Source organism: Gossypium hirsutum, chromosome A04, assembly GCF_007990345.1.
Source record: "Gossypium hirsutum isolate 1008001.06 chromosome A04, Gossypium_hirsutum_v2.1, whole genome shotgun sequence".
In the NCBI taxonomy this organism is placed as follows: domain Eukaryota; kingdom Viridiplantae; phylum Streptophyta; class Magnoliopsida; order Malvales; family Malvaceae; genus Gossypium; species Gossypium hirsutum.
Window position 1 is genome coordinate 74,382,725 of NC_053427.1, and position 8,994 is coordinate 74,391,718.

The 8,994-nt window shown below is 36.4% G+C and overlaps 1 non-coding gene across 1 annotated transcript; it reads right to left on the minus strand.

Moving 5' to 3' along the window:
* Positions 1 to 542: 542 nt before the first annotated feature.
* On the minus strand, positions 543 to 649 carry LOC121228549 (small nucleolar RNA R71). Its single transcript, XR_005926125.1, has one exon. It is a non-coding gene; the product is annotated as a small nucleolar RNA R71 (small nucleolar RNA).
* Between the last annotated feature and the right edge of the window lie 8,345 nt (positions 650 to 8,994).

Consider the following 8,994-nt stretch of genomic DNA (forward strand, 5'->3'; position numbering starts at 1 on the left):
GTGAGATCGAAAGCACAGCTCGCAGAAATCGAAGAGAAATAAGGTGAAGCCTACGATACATAGAGGAATGGCAAGAGGATAATATTCAACCCACAACCAAGGAGATGGCTGATAATCATAATAATCAGTTACTTCCTGTAGCTATTGTAGACCCAGTAAATCAAAATGCTGCTCCTCGTACTATGTATGATTATGCTAAACCTAGTTTAACAGGAGCTGAATCGAGTACGGTTAGACCTGCTATTGTTGCAAATAATTTTAAACTGAAACCTAACACGATTCAAATGATACAACAGTTTGTTTTGTTTGATGGTTTGTAGGATGAGGATCCAAACACTCATTTAGCAAGCTTTCTAGAATTCTGCAACACCTTTAAGATCAATGGCATTTCTGACGATGCCATTCGCCTTTGATTGTTTCCCTTTTCATTAAGAAATAAGGCTAAACAGTGGTTAAACTCGTTACCACGAGGGTCAATCACTACTTGGGAACAAATGACTGAAAAATTTTTGCTTAAATACTTTCTACCGGCTAAAATGGCAAATCTAAGGAATGATATCTCCTCTTTTGTGCAGATAGATCTAGAAACCCTGTATGATGCATGGGAGAGATACAAGGACCTATTAAGAAGGTGCCCTCACCATGGGTTACCTCTACAGCTGCAGGTTCAGACTTTTTACAATGGTGTGAACCCCTCAACAAGACAACTCATCGACGCAGCCACCAGTGGAACTTTAAACAATAAAACACCTTAAGAGGCTTATAAATTTATTGAAGAGATGTCACTGAATAACTATCAGTGGCAAGTCATGAGAACAAAGCCTACAAAAGCAATCGGTGTTTTCAACCTCGACGCGGTTACTATGCTATTTAACCAGGTAGAACTATTAAATAAAAAGATTGACAGTTTGTATGGTTCTACTCAGGTACATTCAGTGATGAGGTGCAATTCAAATGGAAGAGGAGTACACACAGAATATTAATCCTTCAACCCTAGCACCGAGGAGGAACAAGTTCAATATATGGGTAATAATAATTCTAGACCTCAAAGTAACCCATACAGTAACACTTATAATGCAGGTTAGAGGAACCATCCCAACTTCTCGTAGGGTGGCCAAGGAAATCAGAGGCCACATCCCCCAGGTTTTCAACAACCACCTTACCAGCAAGAAAAGAAGCCGAACCTTGAGGAGATGCTAACAAAATTCATCTCGGTGTCGGAAACCCATTTTCAGAACACTGAAACTGCACTTAAAAATTAGCAAGCATCGATCCAAGGGCTCGAGAATCAAATTGGACAGCTGGCTAAATTGATTTGTGACCGACCATAAGGTAGTTTACCGAGTAATACTGAAACTAACCCAAGGGAGCAGCTTAATGTGATTACCGTTCGAGATGAGGAAGGGTTAGTTGAACTTCAACCAAACTCGAGGAAAAGACTTGTGGTAAGTAAAGGTAAACGTGAGGTGGACCACAGTGAGCAAAAATCAGTAAGTAGAGAATACAAACCTCGTGTGTCATACCCCAGTGCGACAAGGAAAGACCATATGGACGAACAATTTGGTAAATTCCTTAAATTATTAAAGAAATTATATATTAACTTACCGTTTATTGAAGCTCTTTCGCAGATGCCAATCACAATTAAATTTTTAAAGGAGCTTTTAGTAAATAAGCGGAAGTTGGATGAGGCGTCGCATGTAGAATTGAATGCAGTTTGCTCAGCCATTCTATAGAATAAGCTACCCAACAAGTTGAAAGATCTAGGGAGTTTTACAATTCCTTGTTTAATTGGTAGTTTAGATATTAATAATGCATTGGCTGATTTAGGGGCAAGCATTAATGTCATGCCCTATAAAATGTTTAAACAACTAGGTCTTAGGAAACCCAAACAAACTAGGATGAGCATTCAGATAGCAGATAAAACCATCAGATTTCCTAGGGGTATCATTGAAGACATACTTGTCAAAATCGATAAATTTATATTCCCAATTGATTTTGTTGCTCTAGACATGGAAGAGGATAGTGATGTGCATTTGATTTTAGGACGACCCTTTTTAGAAACTGCTAGAACTATTACTGATGTTGGTACAGGTGAACTCACACTTCGTGTGGGTGATGAAACAATCACTCTTCAAGCTCGTAATTCGAGTAACACATCAAATATTTAGGGTGGTTGTATAAATCATGCTACTAATACTGATCATGTGGTACAACCTTCTTTGCAGGAAACACGTTCGAAGAGCATACATGATCCATGTACAAGTAACAATAAAGGACCCATCTATGAAGAACAAAGGCTACAGATTGAGGAAATAGATGAATGGCGGACACAGAAACTAAGAACCTACGATAAACCAAAACCACGCCATGACGAACTCAATGTTTTATCAAATCAACTTAAGGTTGGAGACAATGTACTATTAGATGCAGCAGACCCTCGTATTACCACTTCTAAACCTAATGGTGTAACACCCCTCGCCCTTATCCAACGCCGAGACAGGGTTCGAGGTGTCACCAGAATTAAACTTAACCAACTACATAAAACCGGGCCGTAAAATTTTGATCAATTTAAAAATTTTCCTTTCACATACATTTTTTCCCTTAAACGGGCTCATGAGTCCCAAAACATGCATTAGAGACGGTTCAGGACTAAACTGAGAACTTAAGAAAAACATGGAAAAATTTCATGCTTTAAGGCTCCACAGGCCCATGTGAGTATAGAGAACACGACCGTGTGCTAGGGACACGCCCGTGTGCTAGGGACACGCCCGTGTCCCAAACCCGTGTCCAAAAACTTAGACACTCTACCAATTTCGTTATGAACAAATTGAAGCTACACGGCCAAGGCACACGTCCGTGTCCTATGACCGTGTCCTTCACACAATTGAGACACATGGCCTTGTCTCTTGCCCTTGTGCATACTACCATGCATACTGACTTGAAAAACTTAGGTGCAGGAGACACACGGCTGGACAACACGCCCATGGGGGCGGACCGTGTGTCAGACACGGCCTAGGCACAAGCCCGTGTGTCTGCCCGTGCGAAAAAATACAAGGCTATTTTCCAAGCCATTTTGTCACCCTCACAACACATGCACGCATACTTATACAATAGCATAAAACATGGTAAAATTCGGCACTTAAAAATTCCTAACATGTAATGACCATGGCAATTTCACATGCAACCAATATCATAAATTTTACCTTCATCTTTACCATATTAATGTTATAGCTATCAACATGTCATTAAACCTCATTTTCATCACTAAGTATTCATGATCACATCCACATACCATTCATACCATGTCATTAAAGACTCTTCATAAATAAATAGGTTTACCAACCCCATAATCAAAATAAGCCAATACATTTGGCTAAAGCAATGTTACATACTCAAATATTTAAACTCTTATACATGTCATAGACTAAAAGTACTTGAAATCACTTACACCAATAGCGATAGCTTGACAGTGTGATAATATCTCCGAAAAACTCCAACCCGAGCTAACATAGCAACACTAGAGAACATGGGAAAGGAAGGGGGTAAGCTTTACGCTTAGCAAGTTCATATGAAAACAATGAGCAACTCATTAACATGTTTTATCAATGTTCCCAAAATATTCTCAAGTTCATGATAAGCTGTCTCCTTATATCTGGAGCTATGAAAATCCAACTTAATTTCTGTTAATTTTCCCTGAAACTAGACTCATGTACCTTTCTACCATAAAATTTCCAGAATTTTTGGTTTATCCAAATAGTACATTTTATTCCTCAAAGTTACCCCTAATTCACTATCTGACAGTTTTGACCCTTTTGTACTAAAGTTCAATTACCTTATAGCACAGGACTCAAATAATGTTCTCGTCTATTTATCCTGAAAATAGACTCATTAAGGATTCTAAAAATATAAATTATAACTCATAAATATTTTTTTACAATTTATAATGATTTTCTCAAATTAGAACAGGGTATTTCGAAGTCATTCTGACTCTATCTCACACAACTTCAAATATCTTATTATAGAAAATTCTTTTGCTTACACGGTTTCTTTTATAAGAAACTAGACTCAATAAGATTTAACTCCATATTTTATTCAGCCTCTAATTCATTTTCTACTATTTTTGGTGTATTTTCAAATTTACGCCACTGGAGTAACCCCAAACTGTAACACCCCGTACCCGAGACCGTTGCCGGAGTCGGACACGAGGGGTTTGCAGACTTAAATCACTTATTTGCACAGTCCATTTTAAATTTCCAGACGAGCTGGCTAACTGCATCACTGTCACCTTAAAAATCATATCTCGAGTTCCAAAACTCGAAAACCAGTTCCGTAAATTTTTCCTGAAACTAGACTCATATGTCCATCTACAAATTTTTTTCTAGAATTTTTGGTCGAACCAATTAGTACAGTTTATTAGTTAAAGTCTCCCCTGTTTCAGGGTTCGACTACACTGACCTTTTCGCATTATGACTTGGATATCTCCTTGTACAGGGCTTCAATACTGATGCCGTTTGTTTCTATAGAAACTAGTCTCGAAAAGGAATCTATAAATATATGGCATGACTTATAATTATCTCTGGTTAATTTATAATTAATTTCCAAAGTCGGAACAGGGAATCCAGAAACCGTTCTGGCCCTATTTCGCGAAAACTTAAATATCTCATAATATACTATTCATATGATCGTTTCGTTACTTTCCTATGAAAATAGATTCATCAAGGTTCGATTAAATAATTTATTCACTATTTAATTCCATTCCTACTATTTTTAGTGATTTTTTACATTCACATCACTGCTACTATCAGCATCTATTTTTAAGGTAGACTTTACCTATTACATAGTTTCCATGATTCAACTAGCCCTTTAGCATATATAGCACAAAATATGATCATGATTAACCATTCCAATGGCTAATCGTTCCCAAACATTTCCATACCTCTTAACGAACATCATACAGGACGATTATAATACTAAGCTCAAAGTGTATATAAGCCATTTTCGCATGGCTATCCAAATTTATACAAAACCAAAGGGTCCATGACCAACAACAAAACGGGTAGTCCTATACATGCCATTTCAAAGTTCAACCAAAAGTGTACCAAAGGGGGCTTTGATAGTGTGGGCGACTTCGACTTCAATAATCCCGAGTCCGATAGCTGACGAACCAAAATCTATAAAACAGAGATTCAAAGAACGAAGTAAGCATTTAATGCTTAGTAAGTTTGAGCCATAAAATTAGACACAACTAAAGTGTAGCATTCATATGGCTAAACAGATAATTTCATATGTACAAATTCTCAATATCATACTTACTTCACATTACCAACCCTTATATTCATACACAAAAGATCAACTTAGCCAAAGGCCGGTAGCTCATTTATCGACTGAGCGAATACTAGTTGTAAGGGATCAACTAAATCAATGCATATACGAGACATACCTCATTGCTGGGATTTTACGAGCATATTAATTGAAACTATTACAGCAAGGTCGCTCATTCCCAAGCCAAGTACCTTCGGGATTTAACCGGATATAGCTACTCGCTCAATGCCTTCGGGACATAGCCCGGATATAGTAACTCACACCAATGCCTTCGGGACTTAGCCCGGATATAGTAGCTCGCACAAATGCCTTCGGGACTTAGCCCGGATGTAATAACTCGCACAAATGCCTTCGGGACTTAGCCCGGAACTAGTCACTAGCGCAAAATGCCTTCGGGACTTAGCCCGGTTATCATCCAAATATTCATGCACATATCAATAAATCATGACACATCTACATTTCATTTTCATAATTAGAGTTCAAACACAAGTCACGTATTAAGCAATCCCATTTTCGGCTCACTAGCCACATACAAACAGCATGGTTTAGTTTGCTTTATGACACGATCTCTATGCACATACGGCTACCCGTCATACGTATAGACTAATTAACTCAACATATAATTCAAGTAGAATCATCATATCACCGTATATTTGTTATGCTCATACGTCATGACTTAATCAAATCGTAAACTAAGTCTCGTTACTCGAAAACTTACCTCGGATGTTGTCGAACGATTCCGATGGCTATTCGACCACTTTTTCCTTCCCTTTATCGAATTTAGTTCCCCTTTGCTCTTGAGCTTAATTTAACAAATAAATTGATTTAATCATTTGAGCATCGAAAAGAGGAACTCAAAGTACTTAGCCCATATATATACATTAGACATTAAAGTCACATACATATGAAATCATGAATCAACTCAACATATTAACCCACACTCCCTTTTAGCCGATTGTCTAAGCCAAAATAAAAGCATCAATATGCTTGCCTCTAACCGAATACATGCAACACCAATCTTCTTTCTATGGCCGAATATGCATGTCTATGTTGAGGCCGATTGCAACACTTAATACATTCTACAATTATGGTTACTTTTATTGACTAAATACCAATTCGTTTTAAGTTCAAAACTCGGCTAATACACATATATACTCTAGAGATCAAATACTAACATTTGCACTTCACCTTACTACCATTTTCATCCAAATAACATGATCAACAACCATGCTTCTCTTCTACTTCCTAACAAGGCCGAATGCATCAAGACACCATACCACTTAAATTTTGGTCATGGGTTAAACAAAGAACTTAAGGCCTAACTCAAGAATGCTAAAAAGAAAATCCACCACCACATGTATCATTACAAAGCTTCACATTTAGCATGCAAATGGCATCAATCACAAATCCTCCTTAGCCGAAACTTAACCCATCTTCATGCCTCATCACTACAACATCAAACATCAACCAAGAAGACAACACCCATGGTCGAATATCATCTCCATCACATAGCAAAGATCTAAACCATGGGCTAGATAGAACTTAAGCTAACAAATAAATAAAATAAAATAAAAAAAACATGCATGAATCTCATGGAACAACACCAAACATACCTCCTCCTAAACACCAACCAACCGAACAAGAAGCAAGAAAATCATTTCTTCTTCCTTTCTCCTTAAAATTTTCGGCCAAAGATGTTCAAGGATGAACATTTTTTTTTTGTTTTCTTTCTTCAATTCACAGCAATGGGGGGGCATGGGTGAGACAATTTTTTTTTCATCACTCCTCCCTTTGCATTACTTTAATCCTAACCCCTTTTTTTTATTCTTTCTAACATAACACACTACACAACATGTTTACAACATGTTTCCACCCATAGCATGGCCGGCCACTATGCTTTAATTTTGGGTAATTTGACATGCAAACCCATCATTTTCACAACATGCATTATTAGGCCACTTTACATTTGCCTAGCACACTTCTAAATTTTCTCACATAAGTCCTATTTGATAAAATTCACTTACAATTAACAAAATTCAAACTTGAAATTTTCACACATGCATATGTACATATAATGAGCATCAACTATGACGGTTAATTATTTTTATGACTCGGTTTAGTGGTCCCAAAACCACTTTCCGACTAGGGTCAATTTGGGGCTGTCACAAAAACTGTCCAGGCTAATTTACTCTTCCATAACTATTATTCACCAAATTAATACATCATCATTTCATCTATCATGGTAAGAACACATAGCTATGCATCATAAGCATGACTTACTTATTTGCAACATTATTCTCATAAACATGACTTACTTATTTGCAACATTACCAAAGGTGCACCATAGACCGAATCATTTCTCATGAGTTTTGCGTACATACGTGTACTACTTCATAACATAATCATTCCTTATCACAGCTTTGTTAAAATCTTTGAATTTCCCGTTGAACCACTTGAAATACAAAAGGGTATTTGGGGAAATTGGTACACATAGTAAGATGCCAATGCCATATCCCAGATATGGTCTTACATGGGTTTACACACATCGATGCCAATGCCAAATCCCAGACATCGTCTTACATGGAATCTCATAGGAAACTTTATCGAATGTCATCGAGACATCATGAATCCATTTCATAAAGAAAAATACATGTACATATACATTTTATGCAATATTTGAACATTAGACATATAATAATAACAGCACGTTGCATTATTTTCATACAACTTACCTCGATACCAAATTGGTAAAAGAGGCCTAAACATCAATTTCTCATTTTTCCTCGTTCTAAGAACGAATCTCGTTTTTCATCATATATAACATCACATTTAACTTATTAAAAAAATACTAATCAAATTAGTCCTGTGTCTGGAAAAATTTCTAATTTTGCCCCTATACTTTGCCAAAATTACCAAATTGCCCCTAAGCTCGAAAAATGATTTTTATCATATTTTCTTACTCATTAAGCCCAAAAAACCCATGTTTATAACATAGCAACTCACAAATTCAATTATTTCACACCTTTACACTTATTTTACAAACTTTACAAAATAGCCCATTTAAGTGCTTTCATGCAAATTTCTTTCATGAAAGTTGTTTATAACACTACCAAGGCTCATATTCTTCCATAAAAACTCAGAAAACAACACATATGCTTTTATTTTAAAACCCTAGACTCTTAATCATTTTGCAAAATAGTCCCCTCATTTGAAAGCTCATGCTTTAGAGGTTCCAAAAATGTAAAAATAATCAAGAAAGACATTAAAAATCACTTACTAGCATGGGAGTTTCTTTGCTGAAATTTTCCAACTTCTAAACCCTTTATTTGCTGCCATTTTCGATGGAGAGAAGATGAAGAAAAGATGATATCTTTCTTTTCTTTATTTTATTCTATTTTTAGTCAATTTAGTCACCTAAAAGCCACAAATTTTGGCTTTTTGACCAATTTGTCTCCATTGGCCGGCCATCACACTTTAAATACCTCTAGTTTAAGATACAAAGCAATTTAACACCTTTAGGCATCAAAACACAACTTTTACCTTTTACGCGATTTAGTCCTTTTTCGAAATTGGACTAGAAATTGCTAAAATTAATATACCAAATTTTTTATGCACCTTTATAAACATGCTATATCAAATAAAATAACATCAAAATCATTTTCTCTGGCCTCA